At 41.7% G+C, this 27356-nt stretch overlaps 1 protein-coding gene across 1 annotated transcript in view; it reads left to right on the top strand.

Annotated features, from left to right (window-relative positions):
- Positions 1 to 27356, top strand: part of Ide (Insulin degrading metalloproteinase) — a 511525-nt gene that overhangs the window by 401371 nt on the left and 82798 nt on the right. The window lies entirely within an intron of this gene.

Genomic DNA, 27356 nt, shown 5'->3' with positions numbered 1-27356 from the left:
CTGGCTGTGGCAGAATTATATTATTTCAGTAAATCTGAACAAATACCGGTGTTCAAGAATTTATGTTTTAATCTCCAGCTTTTGGCCAAAGTAGTGGAAACTGATACTGCATTTCCTTTGGATTTATATAATCTGTGCATGTGTTAAAAACTTTTATTACTGTATGTCATTATTGTGACATTCATACAACTCTTTCCAACTTTTACTTTTTTTACTTTTTTATACAAGATAGCAGGTGGACTATTGTTCAATCAACTCTGCTTTTATTTGGAGTATAAAATTGTTAATAAATTACTTTCCTTCACAGAGATTAGGCATTATTGTCCTTCAGTGGTTCTGTTTGTTTTATGTAATTTATAAATGTTATTGTCAGATTCTCGTTGTAGGTGTAGAGGATATGATCTTTAGAAATAAGTTGTAGAGATTTAATGGTGTCAATTTTTAGCTTTTCATTTAGAGAGCGAAGGATAATTCTCAAGACCGTTTAGTAGTTAAATTTACTCTCACTGAACCTTCACCCACCCCAATTATAAATGCTATTTATCACCCATTCCTGTTACCTCTAACAGTGAGGCATTTGTTGACCGAATGCCCCAATTATAATAACTCAAGGAATAGATATATGTTTGAGGCTCGAGGTGAGGGTGGCAGGTTCATCCTTGCCAAGATTCTTGGACATGATGTGTCCTACTATGCAAGTGGCACTTATAGATTTATTTCAGAAGCAGGTCTTATGAAAATTATTTAACTTTTATGATTTTAATTGAATATTCTTTTATTTTTTATATATATATAAACTAAATGATATCGGTGTCAATGACCTTAGATGTCAGGATGCCTGAAAACTTTAAATTAATCAATCAATCTCCTGAAGCTCGGTTTAATCAATATTTGCCTGTGAAATTTTAAAAGGTATTTGCAAACCCCACGTGCTTCTTTGCACCTGCCCTTCCTGTGGTATCCTTCCCTGCACAAAGCCACTTTCCTGGCTGCTTCTGTCTCATTTTCTTAGTGTTATTGCAATAGAATCTCCCACAAGTGTTTGTCAAGCAACTACGTAATTCCAGATTATGTAAGGATTTGTTACATATTGTGTATGTAGGACACTACTGTGTCTTAAGGATTGCATCATGCATCACAAGAATTCACTGCGTAGAGCTTTGTACACTCAACTTTCGTTATCTGCGATTACTCTCATTAGTTTCCGAAAAGTCGCATATATGGAACAAATTTTTCCCATACAAATACATGGTAATTGTGTTTAATGTGGACCTCATGTTCCCAACATTTTTCAATTTATAACTAAATATGAGAAAGGGATTGGACCAACTATGATGTATAGAATGGAGTTGTGGGGAATGAAAGTGAAGAAGAGACAGAAATTTAATGTGTTCGAGATGAAGAGTCTGAGGAGTATGGCTGGTGAATCTCAATTAGATAGGGTTAGAAATGAAGTAGGGAGGGTGAGAACTGGTGTAAGAAATTAATTAGCTGCTAAGAGTGGATATGGGTGTGTGGAGGTGGTTTCACCATGTAGAGACAATAATAAACAGCCGTCGGCTGAAGTAGGTGATGAATGCAAGAGTTGGTGGTAGAAGTACTTGAGGAAGGCCAAGGTTTGTGTGAATTGATGGAATGAAGAAAGCTCTAGGTGATAGGAGGATAGTTGTAGGAGAGGAAAAATAGCCTGCTAGAAGTTGAAATGAACGGTGAACAATTGTGATGCAGTATCATGGATACAAATGCACAATGCTACTATGCATACCAAACACATTGGCAATATATTCTTCTTTCACTTCAGTAAATAAATATCAGTTCGTAATATTTTTTTTGCTTTTAATGTCATGATTATTTATTTACAATTAATTTTATATCAATAAGTGCATTTTTAGATTAAAAAACCCAATGAACAGTACCCTATTGTGAGTATGTACATATGCACCATGCTGCTACTAATATAAACAGTGAGCGATATACTTTTCATTTCGGTAAATAGATAACAGTTAAAAAAGACTATTTACTGAACAAAAGTTTATTCATTCTACAAAGTAAGTTGATGTATATATTAACATCAATGAAACTTGCTTGTATTACAGTAAAATAGCTTAAAAATACAAGTGTAAATAAATCATGTAGGTTATTTAATGAAGCATCACTAATGAATATTAATTGTATTACTGAACAATTAATTGAAGAAAACGATTTGGTTATCCATGATAAAAAACTTACCTCTCTACAATATAGTAAAGGAAACTTTGATAAAAGTATAGTACATTCGGTACTAATATTTCACATATGTAGAGTATTGTACTGTATGTATTATATTATTTTCCATTTATTATTGCATCATGTTCTAATAATTACAGTACTTCATTTACAGGTATTAACCCTTTTATCCTCAGGCTATTTGGAAATTTCCAGCCCTTAACCCCCAGGGGTTATTTTTTTTTTTCAAGCACATTTTGCAGTATATTTATTTTAAATTTCTCTAACAGCCTTAATTTTTGTCATAGAGAGGTCAGGTTGGTCTCATTCTTTTGGAAAATGCCTGAAGTTTCTCAAAAAATTATCACAAATATGCAAAAACCAATTTAAATAGCAATTTTTGGTAAGGACGTAACGGTATGTCCATGAGGGTAAAAGGATGAGTTTTGTGAAACGTACCTGTACGTCCTTTGGTGGTAAAAGGGTTAACAGTTAGGTTAGGTATATTGAATGATTTAAATGTATTTAGCTGTACTGTATTTCATTGTAGTTATAGCTTTATTATAAAATTTAATGAGGTTTTTTTGTAGGGCTTGAAACAAATTAGGTTATTTAAATTTAAAAGTCACGTTTTACATTTAAATCGCCTACTTTGTTCCAAGCTCTACAAATGTGAAGAATTTTTCTTCACTCTTCTTCCTTTTGTATTTTAGGCTCTCCTAATACTGTAGCTATCCCTTAAACATTCTCTCCTACATTAAGTTTTCTTTACCGAAACGTCGGGAGAACTATTTTAAACTAAATAAACCTGTTGCCAATAGCGTACGCCATGTTCGCAACGTCACAGCGTAGATACGGACAGCAAAAGCCTTACCCCGGCATATGATGGTTCTTTCTTCAAATTACGTGTGTCGAGATAAATTATTAAACTTGTTTTGAATATAATTTCAATACTGCTGACATGAAAGCAGCTTTTATTTCTCAGTACCAATCAAGTTCTGTTAATTTCAAGATGTATGCCCATCGCACCGGCCCATTGCTAACTGATCATTAACTCAATTTTTAGCAAGCCAGATTAGGTAGGATTATTGTATATGTATATTCCCTTAGAGCAGCAAGATTTCTCTATTTTGTGCAAAATCCTGCCTCCTATGTACTCCTTGCAACAATATATTGCCCTGTCCTAAAGTCCTGATATGGTACCTCCACTTGGTTACTCGTGCACCACGACACAGCCCTTTTTGAAAGGTGAAAGAGAGGTAAACTTACATGACCCTAGCGTCGGCCCATTCGTACTCAAGCAATGGTCACCGGCTGACCAACCTGGTCAGTGAATCTGTGAACCTCTGGCTCAAACCAAGGCATCCCAAAACTCGACTCACACCAGGACCTGACGAGTGGAGACACGGAAGAACACAAGCCTGGTAAACCCTATTTGCCAAAAGTGAGGATTCCAGGTGTGGGCCAGTCAAGGTTGCAAAGTGCATTGTGCAACTTCGGTCAACAGCCATTTGAGGACAACGGATAGGTTCTGTAAGGAGTGCAGGTAAAAATATGTGGCTACTTAGTTTTTCCCCCAGTTTTGGCTTAGATTAATTTTTACTTAATTTAGGGTTAATTGGCTGTTACATATTTCGGGTTGTGCGCGGTGGAATTGTGTGTACAGTTTTTTTTTTCATATTATTCTTGCTTTCAAGACTAGCACAGTCTTGGGGTCACCGGACTACGTGTCCGACTCAATTTCAATCATTCATCATTGTAGAAGAGCACATGTCTAAGCAACCATTTTTTATTATTTTGAAGTTCTTTTTATTACATCACATTTTGTTTTGATGCTTTTAATTTTTATTCAGATGTCCATTTCCTTTAATGTAAATTTGTGTAATAAATCAAGATTAGGTTAATTAAACCTCGTCGTATTTTTACTGCTTCATTAAATATGAATACAGTGAACCCTCGTTTATCGCGGTAGATAGGTTCCAGTCGCGGCCGCGATAGGTGAAAATCCGCGAAGTAGTGACACCATATTTACCTATTTATTCAACATGTATATTCAGACTTTTAACACCTTCCCTTGTACGTAGTACTGTTAACAAACTACCCTTTAATGTACAGAACACTTAATGCATGTACTACAGTACCCTAAACTAAAACAGGCACAAATATTAAAGGTGATTTTATATCATGCATTTCCTAAACATGCTAAAAAGCATGATAAAAAATGGCAACCAATGTTTTGTTTACATTTATCTCTGATCATAATGTAGAAACAAACTGGAGGTAGAGCTTTGCTTATTACCCAGACATATTTCCCATACTTTTCCCTTAGAACTACATCACATCTTCCTACTTTAGATATATATATATATATATATATATATATATATATATATATATATATATATATATATATATGTGTGTGTGTGTGTGTGTATATATATATATATATATATATATATATATATATTTATATGTATACACATATACATACCTACATATATACATAAATACATGCATACATATATATATATATATATTACTGTATATATATGGGTTATGGAAAAAATCCGCGAAGTGGTGAATCCGCGATGGTCGAACCGCGAAGTAGCGAGGGTTCACTGTATTTAATCTCGGGACAGTACACCCGATATTTTGAAAGGAGTAACTCGAAATAAGTGTGTTAGCGAGTGACTTAGTATTGAATCTATCTGCTTCGAAGGTAAAGATCCATATCTTTAACTTTTACTTTACTTTACTTTACGTCACTGCTCCCATTTTCTTGCCATTGTCTCAATAATTACATAAAGTAAGATTCCTGTCCAGCATCTCACTGGGATCTCTGGGACAGAGCCGAAACAGAGCCTAAGAGTGTAGATTACCTTAGACCTGACAAAGCTAGAGTAGGCCATCAAATTAGCTTTATTTCACTCCACACGAGTGGTCCTTCGAACCGGATCTTTTACCTTTTGACTTGTGAAGCATTAACGTAATTAATCCGCTTGATTAAGCATACAGTACCTTGCTATATCACTTTAATCCACCCGCACCAGCCAGTTTGTCGAATGTGTAAAGCCCACACTTTAATTGGGAAGAGAGATTTGTAATCGTTATGACCTTCCTCTTGGAAAGAGCGGGCACAGGAGAATGAACCACAAATTCAGGAGTCAAAATTGGGGTTTTACACATTTCATTGCTGTTCTCCCACAGTTGGAGGATCACACGATCTCAAACCAATCCAGGCTTCAATACAGGAGACTCATCAAAATTTTGGGGGGAATATAACCAAGCATCCTGTACTCTTTTCCTCTCATAAGACCTAGCTGACTTAAGGATGGGTTTGGGCTGAGTAATAGTGCTTGTAGGACGGTAACTTTTTCTTTGTCGTCGGGACTTGTTACGATCTCAAGACAAAAGGTATGATACGACTATTGCAGCCACACCGTACGAGCTACTATCACTACTAAAATCAGAACCCTCCGAGACTTCAGATGAAGTTGAATTATTATCCACAAGTCCTGAACTCTTCTGAGTTTCGGTTACAGGATCAGGACCCCTCGGATACCAGAGAAAGTGTCTCTTAAGATAGATTGGAGGTTCAAGCCTCTCCTTTGGCTGGATATGGTGAGTTTTTACCATTTCACCATCAGGCAGTCTCTGCAGCTCATTGGTGACTTTATTCTTGCGTATCTTAGTAACATGGAATATCCTCTCAAACCTAGGAATGAGCTTGTTCAACAGTTGTTGTCTCAACTGGTGCACCTTCTTAAGAACGGTTTGTACCGAGGATTTCCTTCAGCCCATGTGTCTCTTGTTTTTGCTGACCGCAATAGGATACTATCAACATCGTGAGCATCCTTTAGTATGTTCTCATCTAGAGTACAACCATTCTCAATGTGGTGGGAATGGTTTTAGCTGAGAACTGCGCTGGATAATTACTGGTCCCATTTCCAAGATTCCCCAGAAATCACTCTCAGTAACTCACCAATGGAATGGTTCACCTGCTCCACTGCGCCATTACTGGAGGGTTAGGGTTTATACGAAGTTGTTTTCACATTTACAGCATTGTACCGCTCCAACAACTCGGTAAATTCCTGGGAAGTAAACTCCAGGCCATTATCAGTCAATATCTGGATTTGGAACACGTGGAATAATAGGAAAAACTGTCAAGTGCTTGGCATTTTGTAATGCTGCTCGTATTCTTTATGGGTACTGCTGTTACCCACTTGGCATAATGGTCGACTACCATCAGACACCCAATAAAACCAGTAATGGTTGTTGATAGATTCACAAGGTCCATAGCGACCAATTCATAAGGAGAAGACGTCACTGTTTTCAAGGTTGGCGGGGCTAGTACCTCCTTTCAAAACCTTACAAGTCTGACATTCCCTGCACGTCTGGCACATATCTCTGGTTACACTAATCAAAGATTTATTATTATTATTACTAGCTAAGCCACATCCCTATTTGGAAAAGCAAGATGCTATAAGGCCAAGGGCTCCAACAGGGAAAAATAGCCCAGTGAGGAAAGGAAATAAGAAAATAAATAAACAACATAAGTAATGAAAAATCAAAATAAAATATTTTAAAAACATTAACATTAAAACAGATATATGATATATAAACTATAAAAATACTTATGTAAGCCTGTTCAATATATAAACATTTGCTTCGAATTTAAACTTTTGAAGTTCTACTGATTCAACTACCCAATTAGGAAGAACATTTCACAACTTGGTCACAGCTGGAAAAAAAACTTCTAGAGTACTGTGTAGTATTGAGCCTCATGATGGAGAAAGCCTGACTATTGGAATTAACTGCATACCTAGTATTACGAACAGGATGGAACTGTCCGGGAAGATCTGAATGTAAAGAAGATTCAAAATTATAAATCATATGCAACGTGTATAATAAACTAATTGAACGACAGTGCCAGAGATTAATATCTAGATCAAGAATAAGAAATTTAATTGACCCTAAGTTCCTATCCAACAAATTAGATGAGAATCAGCAGCTGAAGACCAGACAAGAAAACAATACTCGAAACATGGTAAAATGAAAGAATTAAAACACTTCTTCACAGTAGATTGATCACCTAAAACCATGAAAGACTTTCCCAATAAGCCAATTTTTTTGTGCAATTGAAGAAGACACACCTAATGTGTTTCTCAAAAGTAAATTTGCTGTTGAGAATCGCACCTAAAATTTTAAAAGTCTTACAAAGTTGAAGAAACATTATCAATGCTGAGATCCGCATGTTGAGGAGCCACCGTTCTTGATCCACAGACAATCATACTTTGAGTTTTGCTAGGATTCAACTTCATACTCCATAATTTGCACCATGCTCTAATTTTAGCTAGATCTTTATTAAGGGATTCAGCAACCATAAATCTACATTCAGGAGATGGAATTGATGCAAAGAGAGTAGCATCTTCTGTATATGCAGCAAGCTTGTTTTCTAGACCAAACCATATGTTATTTGTATATACAGTGATGCCTCAGGATACGATATTAATCCGTTCAGGATGTGGTTTCGTATCCTGATATTTTCGTATCCTGAGTCGCGTTTTACATGTAAATAGCCTAATCCGTTCCAAGCCTTATAAAAAGTCACCTTTTCTTTCATAAACACGCTAAACTGTAGTAATAAACATGCAATGCAGCCATTTCTATCATTCAATAATTAACACAACCGTTAAAAACAGCCTAATCCATTCCAGAAACCACTATGAGATTATTCAATAATGTAGTTATAGCCAAGTTATCCCCCCCAAGCCCAAAGAAAACGGTCCGTTTTCTTTACTACTGTATAAAAGTTACGGTACTGTATGTACGTAAAGCATTTAGATCAGTGAAGGTGTATTGTTACCTGTACGTACACTTAAATTAATGATTGATACCTGTACACTCTGAAAAAAAGGTTACAGTTAATTAGTGTAACAAAAAAGTTGAAACTTACCTTTTGATTGAGACGATGTCCGATAGCGAAGTCGCGGCAGAGGAGGATGGCATAAGGCAGAAAACGTAACAAGTGACAGACTACGTACAGTAATTTACACACTTAACACATTAACACTTAAACTTTACGAAATAAAAAAATGGCAGAAATAATTAACACTTAACATTACGTATGGAAAACTATAAAATGAAAGAAAAAATTACTTTAACACTTAACGGTAACATAAAACTTATAATTGAATTTTTTTTTTTTTTGCTTTTTTATAACTTTACGTTTTTCTTATTTTCTAAATCTCTTCTACTTCTTCATCACTTTTTTTTTCTGTTTCTTTTCTTTACTTTCACCTTCTACTTCTTCATCACTTTCTTTTTTCTGTTTCTTTTCTTTACTTTCACCTTCGTCTTGGCCCACTAATACCGCTGGCCTCTTTAATAAGAAACTATCCATTGAAGCTTGTTTCTGATTACTTTTCAACACATTTCTAAAATGCGTTAGGCAAACGTAATTGCAGTGTTCAAGCGCACGGTTGGTATAAACTTTTTCTGGATGTTCCTTTTCGACGTAGTCTGCCATTTTATGGAAACATGCAAGAATTTCCTTGATGTCTGCCGTTTTCAAAGGTGCAACATCCTCCTCATCACCGCTAGAGAACTGCTCTTGAACATCACTCACTTGCATCGTCTCCAACTCCTTCAAGTCGTCCGTCGTCAACTCCTCGTGGTGCTCCTCGATAAGTTCATCGATATCTTCCGCGCTAACTTCCAGCCCCATGGACGTACTAAGATGTACGATGTCAGCCACCTCAGACTGCTGAATTGGTTCAGGATCGTCAACGATCTCGGCTTCTCCTCCAGGCTTCCCGAACCCCTCGAAGTCTCGTGCAGAGACAGCATCAGGCCACAGCTTCCTCCAAGATGAGTTTAGGGTACGCCTCGAAACTTCCTGCCAAGCGAGATCGATGAGTTTGAGGCATATCACGATGTTGAAGTGATCTTTCCAAAATTCACGCAGAGTGAGGTTTGTACTCTCTGTGACTTGGAAACATCTCTTGAAGAGATGCTTCGTGTACAATTTCTTAAAATTAGAAATAACTTGCTGGTCCATGGGCTGGAGGAGAGGGGTGGTGTTAGGCGGTAGATACAGGACCTTTATGAAGGAATACTCGGCCAGAAGATATTCCTCGAGGCCAGGAGGGTGAGCTGGAGCATTGTCCAACACCAGCAGACATTTCATAGGGAGGCGCTTTTCTTCCAAATATTTTCGGACAGTCGGACCGAAGCAGACATTCACCCAATCAATGAACAGTTGCCTCGTTACCCAGGCTTTTGCATTCGCCTTTCACATCACGGGAAGGTTCTCCTTAATGACTTTGTGGGCTTTGAAGGCTCGGGGATTTTCTGAATGGTACACCAGCAGGGGCTTTATCTTGCAGTCCCCACTGGCGTTTGCACAAAAAGCAAGGGTAAGCCTGTCCTTCATAGGCTTATGTCCGGGTAGCCTCTTCTCTTCCGCCGTGATGAACGTCTGACGAGGCATTTTCTTCCAGAAAAGCCCTGTTTCGTCCCAATTGAAAACTTGCTGCGAACTGTAGCCTTCCTGCAGAGTCAACTCGTCGAACGTTTTAACAAAGGCTTCGGCGGCCTTCGTGTCCGAGCTGGCTGCCTCCCCATGCCGTACCACTGAATGGATGCCAGTCCTTTTCTTGAACTTCTCGAACCACCCACGAGAAGCCTTGAACTCTGGGGGTTCCTGCTTGGATGTTCCTTCTCCTGCTCCTTCTTCGGCCTGAGCACGCACGAGATCACCGAAAATGGCAGAGGCCTTCTGGCAAATTGTAGTCTCAGTGATGGTGTCTCCTGAGATCTCTTTGTCCTTGATCCACACAAGAAGCAGCCTCTCCATCTCGTCATGCACGTGCGTTCTCTTGTTGGAGAAAATAGTGACGCCCTTAGAAGGTGTTGCTGCTTTGATGGCCGCCTTCTGCTTCAGGATGGTGCCTATCGTAGACGGATTCCGGCCATACTCCTTGGCGATCGCACTAAACGCATGCCAGACTCGTACTTTTTAACAATTTCAAGTTTCGTCTCCATCGAGAGCATCGTCTTCTTCTTCTTTCCTTCGGCAACATTCTTGGGACCCATGGCTACAGTAATACGTAATATAATACACTACGTAACGTTATATACAGTCTATGTATAGTAAACACTAATACAGTACAGTGCACAGTAACGAATGTTTATTAACGATAACACGTGGCGTACGAATGTACTGTATATTAACACTAAGTCAAACAAGCGAAAGCACACAATGTCTGTTAACGATACCGCGGCGGAACGAAAAGAGAGAGAGAGAGATGAACGCCCGTGCGTAGGCAAGCTGGGATAGTTGCCGACCAATAGGAAAGCAGGATCTTATGGCGTCAGCTAGCGTCTGAGTAGGGAGATAACCAATGGGTGAGCGGGAGGCTGTAAGTGAGTCTACCCAAGTTCAAAGTCAGGCGGCGCGCGCTTTTTAAAATTACTCTCGGCGAAGAGTTGGGATCTTGTAAGATTTTCGTATCCTGAAATTTTATCCGTATCCTGGGGCATAAAAATCTTCGAATCACTTTTCGCATCCTGAATTTTTCGTAAGCAGAAACTTTCGTATCCAGAGGTATCACTGTAGTGTGAAAACTAATGGGCCAGGAACACTACCCTGAGGAACACCAGATATCACATTACTATACTCACTATGGTGCCCATCAACAACAACTCTTTGAGATCTATTACTTAAAAATTCAATAATAATGCTAAGAAACGACGCACCCACTCCCAATTGTTTGAGTTTAAAAACAAGGGCCTCATAATTAACACTGTCAAAGGCAGCACTAAAATCAAGGCCAATCATACGAACTTCTTGACTACAATCAAGAGATTTCTGTACAGCACTGGAAATTGTAAGAAGGGCATCACATGCTTCAAGGCCTTTGCAAAAACCAAATTGCAGACTAGGGAACAGATGACTACTTTCAGCAAACCTATTAAGACGTATTACTTTACTTACTTTACTTTGACGGCTGCTTCTCCGGTCCTATACAGCAGGGGAACCCCACTCTCTACAGGACCTCCACTGTTGATATATCTTGTTCGTTTAGAATATTCAACGTTTCATATCTCGTATTGCTCATTTACTGTTAAATCACGACTGTCATACAACTCACAGAATAAGAAACTCTTCAGTTTCCTCTTGAAAGTGTTAATGTCTTCAATCATTCAGATGTTTTGTGGGAGCTTATTGTATAGTCTCAGGGCCACATATTTAAAGGCTCTGAAGTCATCAGTAGACATATCTATATTCCAATAGTTTGAAACCATGTGTAACTATTCTCGTATCGACAGGATTTGTTGGCTGTGCAATATGTTGCAATTCTCGTAAGTGTTTTTGACGACTGGTTCTAATAACTTGGTGGGATATTGTACATATTTTAAATTCAATTCTCGCTTTAATCAGCAGCTAGTGTAAATCAATTAGTATAGGGCTGATCCTTTCTCTAGTGGGACACCTTTTATCAGTTTTGCTCCACTGTTTATTATGTTTGGTAATTTCTTAAGTTGTACTTTTGGTAAATTGGTAATAACACAGTTTATTACAAGTTTCTTTGCAGAATTTTCATCCAGGTACTTTTTATAAAAGCAATATTTCTTAGATGATAACCAGCAGTTTTCACTACATTATTTATTTGGGCATTGAGAGACAAGTTACAGTCTAAGAAATACACCTAAATCTCGAACTTTACTAGATGTTGGTACTGAGTCGTCATTTATGTTCATTTGAATATCGCCAAAGCTTCTCACGACGTTTCTCTTTCCCACCACCATGAACTCAGTTTTGTTCTCATTTCATTTAAGTTGTTCAATTGTCATCCATTCTCTGACATGTCTTTTTGTCAAAAGACGTTCAAAAACTAGATAATATGGGAGTTATGGAAATTGGGCAGTAATCAGTTGGACTAGAGTTACCACAAACATTCACATAGTGGAGTAACATTACCAATTCTCCAACAAGTGCTAAAAGCTCCTCTTCTTGCTAACTTGCGCAAAATAACAGATAACTTTGGAGCTAAGAAATCTGCAGTCTTTATAAAAAACAAAGGAAAAATACCATTTGGGTCTACACCTCCATAAGCATCAAGGTCCATTAAGAGAGCTTTAATTTCACGAGATCGAAAAGCTAAATTAGTTAATTTAACCTCAGGAAAACAGGAATAAGGAAGTTTGCATTTCTCATTACTCTGCTTGCTGTCAAACACATCTGCCAAAAGGGTTGCCTTTTCCTTTGGATAGTGACTGACAGAGCTATCTGGTTTAAGTAAAGAAGGAACTGTTGTATCTACACCAAAGAGTGCAGATTCAAGGGTAGTCCACCACTTATGCTCTTGGGTTTTACCAGAAAGGGTTTCTTTTATAGTTGAATTGTATTCTTGTTCACTTGAAGCATAAACTCTCTAAGCAAAAGCTCTAAGCTGAGTATAATTATTCCAGGTCAAATCTGATCTGTTACCCTTCTAAAGATGATAGGCCTCCTGCTTCTCCAAATAAGCATATCTACAATCTTCATTGAACCATGGTTTGTCCTTTACTCGGTACCTTAGTACATGAGAAGGAATACACGTATCAATTATGTTGACTAGATTTTCATTGAAAGGGACTACAGGATCAACACCACTATACAATTGTGACCAATTCAAGCCCAAAAGATCATGCAAAATCCCATTCCAGTCTGCTGAGATTACATAGAAATCTTACATGAATAAGGTACATCAGGGACAGGCTGCTCAATCTTCACTACTAATGAAATCAAGGCATGATCAGGTATCCCAACTGGAGAACCAACCTTACTTGTTATAACACGAGGGGAGCAAGTGTATACAAGGTCTAAGGAGTTACCAGACCTGTGAGTAGCTTCACTTATGATTTGCTCACAGTCTGATTCAGAGGCAAAGTCTGAAGCTCTTAAGCCATGGTAATCGGTAGGAGAAACAGAATTTAACCACTCCCTATGGTGAGCATTGAAATTAGCAACAAAGACAAAATAGGCCTTTCTATCATCTTTTTGTATCTTAGCCATGGTGATAAGAAGACAATCGAGGATAGAATCATCCATGTCAGGATTCCGGTAGATCGAACACAAATAGAAGTTGTTATGCTTGCCACAAACTTTTATTACCTGAATATCATGATATCCACATTCATAGCAGGACTTATGAGAAGCAAGGTACTCAGTCTTAATATACACTGCCATTCCCCCAGCCCTAGGGATGGCATTGAGTTTCAACATTATTGGCTTCCTAAAACCAGTTATAAGGAGTTCAGATAAGTTCCTCATATTAGAAACCAAAGTTTCCGATAACAAAAGAACTTCATGGTGTGTGGACACAACTGTAAGGTCTTGAATATTTGCATGAAGACCATGAATATTGCAATACAGTTGACGACATTAACGAAATCTAGGACGTGCTGGTCCCGGATTTCGCTCAATGTCTCCAGAGAGCATAAGAATTAATGGTGATAAAAAAGATACATTATACTTAAAAATCAAATTAACAACAATGATAACAAAACAGTATGTACAGAAATATAAATAAAGTGATTGATCAAACCCATAGACTAAAGAAAAACGGTGGGAAAAACTCGTCAACATGGAGGAGCCAATACACCGTGCAAGTTTAAATACCCTCCAGGATAGTCACTCCAACTGAAGGGAGGACAGTAAGGATGATTTTGTAAAGTAAAAGAATCAGATACGGAAAAGACAATCTCTTGATAAACCACCAGGCATCCATGACCTTTCTATTAAGCCTGCTCAACACACCATTTAGGAAAAAAAAAAAAAAAAAAAAAGAATAGTGTGCCTGAGTATACCCTCAAGCAAGAGAACTCTAACCCAAGACAGTGGAAGACCATGGTACAAAGGCTATGGCACTAGCCCCTTGATCAAAGAAGAAGTGTTTGGTAATTTCAGTGTTGTCAGGTTTACGAGGAAAGACGAGAATGTTTAAAGAATAGGCCAGATTATTCGGTCTATAAGTAAAGAAAGAATGAACCATAACCAGAGAGTGGGATCCAATGTATTACACTCTGGCTAGTCAAAGAATCCAATAACTCAACATGCGGTAGTATCTCAACGGATGGCTGGTGCCCTGGCCAAACTACTACCAAACGGGTGCCAAATGAGTGGACAGAGCATTGCAGTCATTTTCCTGATACCCCAGTGAGCATTCTGAACATTCACGACATTGAAGGTGACTACCTGGACTACTGACCCATCTGTGTTCCATTTCACTAGCAGATCCTGGTGCACCTCGAGGTCAGACTAACATCTCCTATATGGGAGATAGGAGCTTGGAACCTGACATGCAGGAACTCCGCAGAAGATCATTTTGACGACAGATTGGATCTTTCGATGATCTCCCTGGATCCTGGCCTCCTGACTAAAGGACAGAAGAGCATTCCCGGAGAACACTCCACGATCAGGTTCAGGGTCAGTCACCTTCCTTCATGACAGTGGTCTCGGTATGCAGTGGGGAGACCGAGAGTACCTTGAGAGACAATTGAAGAACAGTAGTGTGGTTATACAATAATTGTTCTTGGGATGAATTCAGGGTCAGGTAGACTGTCCAGTAGATTTCTACCAAGGACAAAACTAAAGTTAATATCTTTGGCAGCTACCACTGCATAGTTAAACAATGGTAGTCTCCACCTGAAGGACACTTTACCTCTTGCTGGGCGTAGCTTATAATGCTGGTGCAGGTACTGGTCAACCCCTGTAACTGTTCTCCTGACAGTACCTGGTACTTTATGCCAAGTTGGCTCAGTACAGACTCATTACAAAGCAAATCTGTGCCTCTGTATCAACAAAGGCACAAAATAAGGTTACTGATGATAACATACTTAAGCTTACAATTATTCCCCATAATCTCAATTATAAACCTTTCACACCACACCTACCATTCACAAATTCTTTTTATCTCATTAAATAAAATGGAAAACTTGCCATTCTTTAATTCCTTTGAATTCTTTGACTAAAAGAAAAACTTATAATCGACCAATTCCCTTGGACTCGGATAAAAAAGCCCCTTTATGATTAACAGAGACTATTTTAGATTTGAAAGAAAGAGTATTGAGTAAATGAGAACATGAGTTTGACTTATTTGTAGGAATTTTTGTTACTGCTTCAACTTTAGCTTTCATTCCTGGAGGAAATTCAAAACAAAAGAGAATAAAAGTGGAAGACATTGGAGCTAAAACTTAGTAGATAAAGTCTGCTTTAAATCAGATCATTGTCATCATCTCCTCCTATATCTATGAACGCAAAGGGTATCTTAAGCTTTTAAATCAATACTTCTCCATTCATCATCTACTTCACGCTTCATATTCCTCAGCCATGTAGGTCTGGGTCTTCCTACTCTTCTATGGCCTTGTGGAGCCCAGTTAGAAGTTTGGTGAACTAATCTCTCTTGAGGAGTACAAAGAGCATGCCCAAACCATTTCCATCTACCCCTCACCATGATCTCATCCCCCCTTTGCCACTTTAGTAATCTCTCTTATAGTTTCATTTCTAATCCTGTCCTGCCATTTAATTCCCAATATTTCTCTCGGGGTTTTGTTCTCCAATCTACAAAATATGTTGGTTATTGTTCCATTGTCATACCACGACTCATGTCCATACTGTAACATAGATCTCACCAAACTAATATATAGCCTTATTTTTATATGTAATCTTAGGCAATTTGATTTCTACATTTTACCTAACCTAGCCATTGTCTGATTTGCTTTTTTCAGTCTTTCATCAAACTCCAAGTCTAAAGACCTGTTATTAGAGATCATATGCCCTAAATATTTAAATATTTCTATTTCATTATTCCTTTCTCCTTCCAATGATATTTCATCTTCCTTTATATATTCTGTTCTCGTCATCTCTTTGTTTCTTCTATTTATCTTGAGCTTAACCTACTGTAATGTTTCATGCATTCTGATAAGCAACCATTGCAAATCCTGTGGTGTTCTGCTAATAAGGGCAGCATCATTAGCATACTCTAGTCAGCCAATACCCTATTACCAATCCAGTCCAATCCTTCTCCACCATCCTCAACTCTTCTATGCATTACAAAGTCCATGAGGAGGATAAACAACCTGAGTGACATTACAATCCCTTGGAGTACTCTGCTGTTCACTGGAAATTCCTTTTAAAGATTCTACTAACATTAACTGTGCACTTATATGCTCATGAACAGACTTAATCCCATTAACATATTTAAGAGGAACTCGATAGTAATACTGGAATCTCCATGAAATTGGCCGATGCACGCTATCAAATATTTTTTTTTGTAGTCCACAAATACCATCAAAAGTGGATCTCTATATACTACACATTTCTGTACATCTTAAAATTAAAATTTGGTTAGTACAACTTGTACCTTTTCTAAATTAAGCTTGTTCATCTCTCAGCTTTTCACTAGTCTTTCTCTCTAGTTTCTTTAGAATAAGCATACTATTTATTTTCATGACAAATGACATAAGTGTGATACCTCTGTAATTCTTGCAATCAGTCAGGTCTCATTTGTTTGCTATCTTCACCAACACTCCTAGCCCCCATTCACCAGGGTTTGCCTCATCACTCCACATTCTACAAAATATATTTGTAATTATTCTGGGAGTCATCATCTCACCAATTGTTCCATCGTATCTGGTGGTTTTCCATCTGAGCTTTTTATTGATAGCTTTGACTTCAAATACACCAAATTCATGCATCTGCACATCACGGTCTTCTTCATGTTTAGGTATATCAATCAAATTATTTCCTTCATACCTCCTATTAAAACATCACTAAGGTGTTCCATCCAACATTGCCATTCTTCATCTTCTATTGTTATAACAGATCTATCTCCCTTTTTAATTTTTATATGCTTCTTCTTCACCCCCTTAGAGATTTCATTAATTCTACAAGTGATTCTTACACCATAGCCACACCCTAAATTAATAGCTTTGTCAGCCCCATATGCTTTTCTATCTAAATCTTCTCTTCTGTCATTCCTGGCTTTTCTTTTGACCTCACTATCAAATACTGGGATACTTGGCATGCTTTACCTTATAATTTTCATTACTTTCTCAAAAACTTTCAAGAATGAATTTTTGGGTGGTTGTTTTTTTTATAGTATCCCAAGTATCATTTGATATCTATGGTTTTCTCCTTGTAACTGCATTTCCTAAAACCACTACCAACTGACTACTTTCCTCTTGGTAATGATAGAAGACACTCTTTAGCTATGGTAAGCAGCTCTTCTAGGAGAAGGATGCCAAAATCAAACCATTGTTCTCTAGTTTTGGGTAGTGCCATAGCCTCTGTACCATGGTCTTCCATTGTCTTGGGTTAGAGTTCTCTTGCTTGAGGGTACACTCAGGCACACTATTCTATCTAGTTTCTCTTCCTCTTGTTTTGTTGAAGTTTTTATAGTTTATATAGGAAATATATGTTTTAATGTCATTATTGTTCTTAAAATATTTAATTTTTCCTTTTTTTTCTTTCCTCACTGGGCTATTTTCCCTGTTGGGGCCCCTGGGCTTATAGCATCCTGCTTTTCCAACTAGGGTTGTAGCCTAGCAAATAATAATAATGATATGTTCCTAATAGCACACCATTCTTCATTAAGTGTCTGCTCTTTTTTTCTTAAAGTCTCTAAAGACTGAAATAGACTCGTACATTCAATTGCATATGTTTTTCTGTGCTCATCTTCTAGAAGCTTAGTTGTATCAAACCTAGGTATTCTATCTACATTTCTGTTGGGTGCTTATAGTTTCAATTTCAGTGTGGCAATGTGGAGCTGGTGATCACTACCAATATATGTACCTCTATAGCTTCTTACATTTTTCAGCATTCTTCTTCTCTCTTTTATTATTGGCTTTGTGATCCATTTGTTTTTTTGTTAATTGCCATATGGTAAAGTCCATGTATATTTGTGAATGACCTTTAGCTGGAAAAAGAGTACCTCCAATGACAAAATTTTTTGTTAAAACTTATGAAAAGTACTCGATTTTCATTTGCAACTTCACCAAGACCCTTGACACCCATCACATTCTCTATACCTTGGTTATTCCTTCCAACTTTAGCAATGAGGTCACCAATCACAATTTTCATATCACTCTCTTGGATCTTAGCCATGTATTACACTGCAGTTTTTCTAGGATTCGTCTTTCTTTTCTTCAGGGAAATCATTTGTTGGTGCATAGCAAATTATAACACTCATATTGTACTGCTTTGATTTAAAGTTTGCAAGAAACAATCTACTTTTTACACCTCTCCACTCAGTTAATGCCTTTCCTGCTCTTGGTGTCATCATCATTCTTACCCCTTCTCTTCCAACTCTATCTGCTCTTTCCTTACCTATCCCCTTGTGTGTTTTACTTAGGGCCAAGGTTTCCAAATTGTTTCATAAATTCATTCACTACTTGCTGTACCCTCCCAATCTGATTCATGGTTCTAACATTCCAGTTACCAATTATCAAATTTTATTTAGTATTTGTAAACCAGATTATTAGTACCCCACTATGCCCTGGATTGGTGGACATTGTCATTTTCTCTTTCCAGTGACTGACTAAATCCATAGAGGATTCATTGGCTAGATTCATCAAAGGATAGCCAGTTCCTTGAAATGTGCAGTGCTTATCGCACAATCTAACTAATGCAAGTGACCCCTGGTGGTCCATACTATTTCCAGTATGATCATCCGCCAGACATCAGGAGTAGAAGCGGAAGAGACCGACATTAGGATACAAATTCCAAATCTTATTTGTGTGTCTGACAATATGGGAGTTTCCTAAAATCCTAATTATTATATTACCCATTTAAAACATTTTTAACTAAAGGCTTTATCAGAACCACCTCTATTATAATTAGAAGATAGACCTAGAAAAGATGAAACACTTTGGAAATGCAACATACTATGGGTAAGCAGGATCTATGCCTGGGCTCATCACAAGATTTAGCACAAACAGATACAAAACTAAAATTTGGGGGCACGCCAGAGATTGGCGTAAACTAGTCGGTAAAATAAGATACACACATCTTGCCTAGCTCATAAAGAAAGATTTGATAAATTGCCAAATATGAAGTGGGAGACATATCATGATTTGAAATTTTATTTTATTTTTTGTGTATTGCTTTGAGATGCAGTGATGTTACTAACTTTATCAGATAACTAATTTTCTTTATGATGGTTTGCACCATTTGTCTTTGCAAATCAGAGGGAATAGATAGATATTTTATTGATCATTCTCCACAGAAACATCAAATATAATATTATAAAATTACACAATGGTTCAAATACATAAACTCATTTTACAAGTCACATTTCCTAAAAAGGAAAAAAAATTAAAAAAGAACTATACAAAACAAATAGCGACAATAATTAATATTAATTTGTTCCAACACGAATACTTACCGAGAACTACTTTCTTAGGAGTTACCTGTAATCTCCTCTCTACCGACCAGAGTTTTGTGTAGGATACCCTCAATCCCGTTTTCTATGAAGGCCTACCCCGGCATTAGAGAATGTGCCCCGAGGGTAGGCTTTGCGCTAGGTCGAGGTCTGCTTGGGTCGATAACGCCAGTAAGTTCTCTGGTCGCGATGTGTCACCACGTCGCTCTCGTTCTCTCTCGACCCTTTGTGTGCGCCGCGTGTGTCCCACGTGTTTCCCGCGTGGTAACTTGTACTTATCCCTTGTGTTCCTGTGTGTTCACTTTCCACCCTTGTGCTTCCCCAGTGTATTCTTTGATTCCCTGCGTTCCTGTGTCTTGTGTTTGTGCGATATGGAGCAAATCCGCCGTTGTCCTGGGCCTAGAGCCGGTAAATCGTGTGGAGCGTTTCTCTCCAAACCTGAAGTGGACCCTCACTCCCTTTGCTCTTCCTGTAGGGGCAAAGTTTGTTCGTCGTCGGATACGTGCCCCGAGTGTGTTGGTTGGAGTGATATCCAGTGGGTGCGTTACGGCACGAAAAAGAGAAAATCGTCGAAACGTTCACCCAGGAAGGCTAGTGTTTCTTCGCCGCTACCGTCGCCCAGTGAACGGTCCGATAGGGCTTCTGTCTCGCCGTCCCCTACCCAGAGTAGGGGCCGAGGTAAGTCCATCGTGGGGAAAGAACCGAGCGTTCTTCCCCAGGAATCTGGTGATTGTGCAGTGGGGATTGCGGGACCTTCGCTGGCTAGTGAGGAGCCCGGTAGTGCTGTGTCAGGGTGCTCTGGAGACTCGGCCCTTGTGCTTGGGGGCACGTTTCCTCTGATGACCCCTTGTGGGGTAGTAACGTTGTTTTTGTGTCTTCTCCCCCTTCGTGGGCCTGTGTTTCAGGTTCTGCGGCAGGCGGCGACAACCAGGGTAAGTTAGGTTCCGCAGGGAGTGATGCCTTCGGGTGGAAGCTTCCGAAGACACCGGGTAGGTCCCCTGTGCGAATGGAAGAGGGCCTGGATTCCTGGTTCCTTAGTGTTGGGCGCCAAACCTCGTTCCCAACCCCGCTCACGGAAGTTCCCGTAGAATTCCTGCAACCTTCTACCTCGGGTACGCAACGAGTCGCGAAGTCCCCCGCGGTCCCCGCTCCCGCCCGCCGTACGGTAAGTGCAGTGATGTCGGACTCTTCAGAGGAGTCTTTCTCGTCTGGTGAAGAAACCAGGAGGAAACATCGACGTCGGAGGGAGCGGTCCAGGAGCAAGCGTTCCCGTTCAAGATCGCGGTCCAGATACAGCAGGAAGCGCTCCCGTTCTCCAAGAAGAAAACACAGGAGGAGTAGGTCACCCGATGGCGATTGGGTTTTCGTACCCCGTAAAGCAGAGATACGATGTTCCCCGCACCGGCGGTCCAAGGATTTCTCGCCAAGGAGACCTTCCTCCAAGCACAGTTTTGACCCTCGCAGGCAGGTTCGCGAGAAGGACTCTACATGTAGGCATAAGACCGCGAAGCCTCCGGTTCACCCCGCCCAGCGGGGGGAACCGCGCTTCCTTACGGGCAGCCTGGCCGAACCAGCCCAGCTGGTGCGGCCCTCGGACCGGAAGGAACGGTTCCCGCTGTCGGGTCAGCCCACGGGATCCGCGTCCTCGTCCCCCAGAGACCTTGAGCGGACACTAGTCCTCGCTGGGTCGGCGATGCCTGTGCTAACCCCCGCCCCTGGTGCGGAAGCCTCCGCCGGAGAAGACCAGTACCTCGGCAGGGGAGTGCCCCTTGTGTCAAGAACAAGGCGCCCGGTGGGTGTGCCCGGTGACCCGGCTCCCCGGGCTCAAGCCGAGGCTTTGGCTGACGGTAGGGAGGGTTCCCCGATGGAGGACTCAGCCTATAGAAGAGTGATTGGCCTTATCAGGAGGCATCACAATATAGAAAAACCAGCAGCTACCGACGAGGACTATTGGAGGTCCAGCCTTATACGGTTAATGCAGGCACCTACCCAGCCTAAGACCTCCCTGGCTCTCCCTCTAGCCCGGGATCTCGTCCTAGGACAAGAATACGTAGATAGAGTGGTGGCTAGTAATGCCGAAGCCCCCAAGACTCAGAGTTCTTCTAAATTACTCCAGGGGCTCAAGACGCAGGGCAAGGTCTATGTACCAGAAGGACGTCGACCAGGAGCCTGCAAAGTAGAACCTTCTCTTGACATCCTGGGCCAGGGCGTCTCGGAGGACAGAGCCTCTTCAGCCCCAGTTTGTTTTTCTCCATCGGAGGCCACGATGATGGAGGAAATGTCGAGGTACCTGGTGCACATCTCCTCTTGGCTAGACTGGTGGGCTTCCACCTTAGTAGGGGTGCAAGCCACGTTTGATCCTACGGACCCGGAACAGCAAAACCTCCTGAGGGAACTTATCACCTCCGGGGGCAAGACGCTAAAGTTCCTGACATACCAATCTCTCGCCCTGACAGCGAATTGGGTACTCCGCAAGAGAGACACCATCCTGGCAAAGGTGTCCCGAAAGGTCCCAGACAGGGGGGCGCGGGCCATGAGAAGCCTTCCCTTGTGGGGTGACTCCTTGTTCCCCTTAAAGGACTTAGAAACCATTATGGAGAAGGTGTCTAAGAGAAAAGAATTAAGCACCCCCAGGCCTACGCCTACAAGGAGACCGCCCTACAAGAGGTCAGTCTCAGACAGTGCTGCGACGGCTCAGGCCTCTCCTAGCATGACGAAGAGAGAAGCTCCTTCTTCCTCCTGGTCCTCAGCACCTCAGCCCCCCCGTAGGGGGGCCCCAGCAGCTTCAGCCTCCTTTAGGACAGGTTATTCTGCCTCCAGGAGAGGCCGTTCAGGCCGCTCCTCCAGAAGGAGATAGAGTGGGAGGCCCCCTATCCCTGCCCAAGCCTCAGGTTGGGGGATGCCTCAGACTATTTTGGCAAGCATGGAAGGCTCACGGAGCGGATCCCTGGACAGTGTCCGTACTGAAGGAGGGCTACAGGTTACCGTTCTTAGCAGAACCACCCCCTCTAATCCCGGCCACCCGGGTGGAGTGGCTGGTCCCCAAGGATCCGTTGAAGAAGACCGCCCTTCAAGAGGAAGTGTCCTCCATGTTGGAGAAGGGCGCCATGGAGGAGATTCTACACCCAGGCCCGGGTTTCTACAGTTGTCTGTTCCTGGTAGGAAAAGGCGACGGGGGGGTGGAGGCCGGTTATAGATCTGTCGGCTCTCAACAAGTTCATAAAGAAGACAGACTTCAAAATGGACACTCCGAAGTCAGTCCTACTGTCCTTGAGGGAGAAAGATTACATGATGACCATAGACCTCAAGGACGCCTACTTCCAAATTCCGGTCCACCCCTCGAGTCGAAAGTTTCTCCGGGTGAAATGGGGTTCCCAGATCCTGCAATTCAAAACCCTTTGCTTCGGATTGTCAACAGCGCCCCAGGTATTCACGAGAGTCTTCACGACTGTCTCAGTGTGGGCTCACGAACGAGGCATTCGCCTCATCTGATACCTGGACGACTGGTTGCTTCTTTCCTCCTCGAAGGAACTCTTGAAGGAGCATGGGATGAAACTTCTCCAGTTTTGCAAGGATCTGGGCATCGTGATCAACCCGGAAAAATCAAACCTATCCCCCTCCACCAGAATGATCTACTTGGGGATGACGCTGGATACCATTCTGGGAAAAGCTTTCCCTTCAGAAGACAGAATAAACAATCTCATGGAGATCATTCGCCCGTTCCTATCGGGGCACCCCAGGAGAGCGAAGGACTGGCAAAGACTGATAGGGCATCTGGTGTCGTTGGAGAAACTGGTTCCCCAGGGGAGAATCAGACTCAGGGCCGTCCAATGGAACCTGAAGAACCTCTGGTGCCAACTGGACTCACAACAAGTACTAATCCCAGTTCTACCAAACATGAGGCCCTCCCTGGAATGGTGGCATTGCCGGTCGAACTCACTCAAGGGGATGCCCTTCGCGAACGACCCCCCCGAGTTACTGCTGTTCACAGATGCCTCCAACCAGGGATGGGGAGCCCATCTCCTCGACGAGACAGCAAGAGGAACCTGGATGGACGGGGAAAAGGAACTTCACATCAATGTCCTAGAGTTGAAGGCAGTCCAGAAGGCTTGCCTATACTTCGCAGATCTACTAAGGGGAAACACTGTGGCATTGATGTGCGACAACGCCACAGTAGTAGCGTACATAAAGAAGCAAGGAGGTTTGAAGTCAAGGGAGTTGTGCGATCTCACCATAGAGATTCTAGATTGGGCAGAAACGAACCAGGTTGTGTTATTAGCAAGGTTCATTCCCGGGAAAAAGAACATGCTGGCCGACAGTCTCAGCAGGGTGGGCCAAATAGTAGGGACAGAGTGGTCCCTCCTTCCGGAAGTAGCCAAGCTCATCATCCAACGTTGGGGTTCCCCGGTGATGGACCTCTTTGCAACCAAACTGAACGCCCAACTCCCCGTATATTGTTCTCCTGTACCAGATCCGAAGGCAGCCTTGGAGGATGCCTTTTAGCACAGGTGGGACAACTTAGACGTGTACGCTTTTCCCCCCTTCACGTTGATAAGGCAAGTGCTCAACAGAGTAAGGACGGCCCGAAACTTAGGGATGACTTTGGTAGCGCCCTGGTGGCCAGAGAGAGAGTGGTTCGCAGACCTAAAAGACCTGGCGAGTCAACCTCCGTGGCCACTCCCCGACAGGTCAGACCTTCTACACCAACCACATTTTCTCAGATTTCACGACAACCCACAGTCTCTACGTCTTCACGCCTGGAGACTATCGAGCGACTCCTGAAGAAGGAAGGGTATTCATCAGCTACTGCTAAGAGAAAGTTGCTATACCTGAGAAGGTCTTCAGCTGCAGTCTACCAAGCTAAGTGGGCCTCCTTCACGAAGTGGTGCGCTTCGAGGCACATTAAACCCCTCAAAGCCTCAGTCCCAGACATAGCGGATTTTCTGGTATATCTCGGAGACAAAATGGGAATGTCAATCCCAGCCATAAAGGGGTACGGGCCACCTTGGGCCAAGTCTTCCTCCTGAAGGGCATCGACCTGGGTTCCTCTTGGCACATCTCGATGCTTGTCAAGAGCTTCGAGCAGTCCTGCCCCCCACAAGCAGCTAGGGTGCCTCAGTGGGACTTAGCTAAGGTCCTGAAGATGTTGAGTGGCCCCCCCTTCGAACCTTTGAAAGATATCTTAGACAGGGACCTCACTCTCAAGACAGTCTTCTTGCTAGCCTTGGCGTCCGCTAAGAGAGTAGGAGAAATCCATGGGCTGTCTTATGACGTCTCTCATTCGAGGGGGTGGAAAGAAGTATCTTTCAAGTTCGTTCCTTCTTTTGTGGCGAAGACCCAGAACCCAGCTGTCTGGGATCCTAAATTCGAAGGTTTCTCCATACCAGCCATCCCTAAGACGGGTAATGCTGAGGATTTAAAATTGTGCCCGGTCCGTGCCGTTAGAAAATACCTTGAAAGAACGGCTCATCTCCGGCCAGGCATCAAGAGCCTCTTCGTCTCCACGGGTGTTACTAAAAAACAAGTATCCAAGAACACCATTTCCTTCTGGTTGAGACAAGTTATTGCCAGGGCCTACAAAGAAGAAGATCTGGCCGTGCCAGGCGTCCCCAGGCCTCATGACATCAGGGGTCTGAGCACGTCCTTAGCCTTTGAGAAAAACATGGCAGTGAGTCAGATCCTTCGGGCAGGTACTTGGTCTAACCAGTCGACTTTTACTGCCCATTACCTCAAGGACTACTCGAGGAAGTCCTTAGACGGTTTCTCCATTGGGACAGTCATCTCCGCTCTCCAAGTGGTTTAACGGTAAAAGCCCCAGGCTCAATCGCGGATAGCAAACCGGGAGACACAGGTTCGTTTCCTTGCAACCTCCCCAGTTGTTCCCTATCCTCATCGGAGATAACCATCTTGTACCATTGGATAACACGTTCTTCGCAACTACGTTACTGGATGCAACATCAGAGGAAGTTTTTCAAAGGGTGAGTACTTAGACACTAACGTGAGCTCTTTGTGTAGTTACCCTCTCGTCCGTTTTCTAGTATGTACCGTTATACCTAGGCCTCTTGGCCTCCGCTTACTGGGTCTGTAGGTTAGAATAGCACTCCCGCCTCCTAAAGTGTAAGTCTCCTAAGGAAGTAGTTCGAGGTAAGTATTCGTGTTGGAACAAATCAAAAATTTTAAGTAATTTTTATTTTTCCTAACATATTTACCGAGAACTACTTTCGGGTAATGGCCCTCCCTTCCTTCCCCGAGTGCCTCTCTGCCCTTGCAAGTATTGTGCTACATCAATAGAACTTACTGGCGTTATCGACCCAAGCGGACCTCGACCTAGCGCAAAGCCTACCCTCGGGGCACATTCTCTAATGCCGGGGTAGGCCTTCATAGAAAACGGGATTGAGGGTATCCTACACAAAACTCTGGTCGGTAGAGAGGAGATTACAGGTAACTCCTAAGAAAGTAGTTCTCGGTAAGTATGTTAGGAAAAATAAAAATTACTTAAAATTTTTGATATTTTAAATAACACAAAAGAGATAGTATCCAGAGCTGTTTAGAATATCCAATTCTGTAACACATAGCAAAAATAATATAAAATAGACAAATAAACATCACAATCAGATTAGACAGGAAATTTATTAAAATTCTAACACAAAATTAAACATTTTCCCCAAAATGAAGTCAGCCGGGCGAGGCACAATGTGAGAGTATATATCTTATTATTTGAAAACCTTCAAAATTAAGCTTGCGATATGACAAACATTTGCAGTCTTATCTTTATACCATCAAGCCACTCATTGATGAGATATTATACTGGGTCTGTATCTGGTAGGTCTTGGAGCATGCTTCGATTACATGTTGCTCAATTTGTATTTGGCCAAACACACTGTGACGGCGCCGAGTAAGGTTGTGAACTCAAAGGCAGGTTGGAAACGACTTAGTTATATTAATGTAGAACACTCTCCTTATATACAAAACCTCAAGGCAACAGGACATAACAAGTTCACAAGACAGACAATATTACAGAGGAAAAACCAGACATGAATTTTCATGTTCGTTTTAGTGCGAGGGAAGAGCGAAGATACAAGCATAATATATACAAAAGGAATTATGTACAATTGTGTGAAACACGGTTGGTACATGGCTCCCCCCCTAAAAATGACATACTGTACATGTTAAGTAGGGCACCCTGATCTAGAGAGGCGAACTGTAGGCGGGTCATCTGGCAGAAGATAAGCAGGTTTTAGACGATCAATGGAGACCCAGTCTTCTTTGCCCCGAATGTTTAGGAGGAATGCTTTCGGACTGCGTCGGATCACAAGGAAAGGGCCCGTGTAAGGGGGCACTAGTGGTGGCTTGCTGGTGTCGTTGCAGAATGCAAGTCCGTTGGTATGTGATGCTTCGCTGGGGGCTTGTAAGGCTGGCGGCACGGAGTAAATTTTCCCACGACGTGACGTATGCGCTGGAGATCGTCGGAGGAGGTTGTAGAAGGAAAAAATTTGGCAGGGACGACCAACGGGTCGCCATACACCATTTCAGCTGCCGAGACATCGAGGGCGTCTTTAGGAGTGGTCCTTAGTCCCAGGAGGACCCAGGGAAGCTGAGTAAACCAGTTGCAATCCTTGCAGCGGGACATCAAAGCTGCTTTGAGGGTGCGATGAAAACGTTCAACCATTCCATTGGCAGCAGGGTTGTAGGCCGTTGTCTGATGTAGGGTGATGCCCAGGA

Source organism: Palaemon carinicauda, chromosome 4, assembly GCF_036898095.1.
Source record: "Palaemon carinicauda isolate YSFRI2023 chromosome 4, ASM3689809v2, whole genome shotgun sequence".
NCBI classification, from domain to species: domain Eukaryota; kingdom Metazoa; phylum Arthropoda; class Malacostraca; order Decapoda; family Palaemonidae; genus Palaemon; species Palaemon carinicauda.
This window is presented reverse-complemented; position numbering and strand designations above follow the sequence as displayed.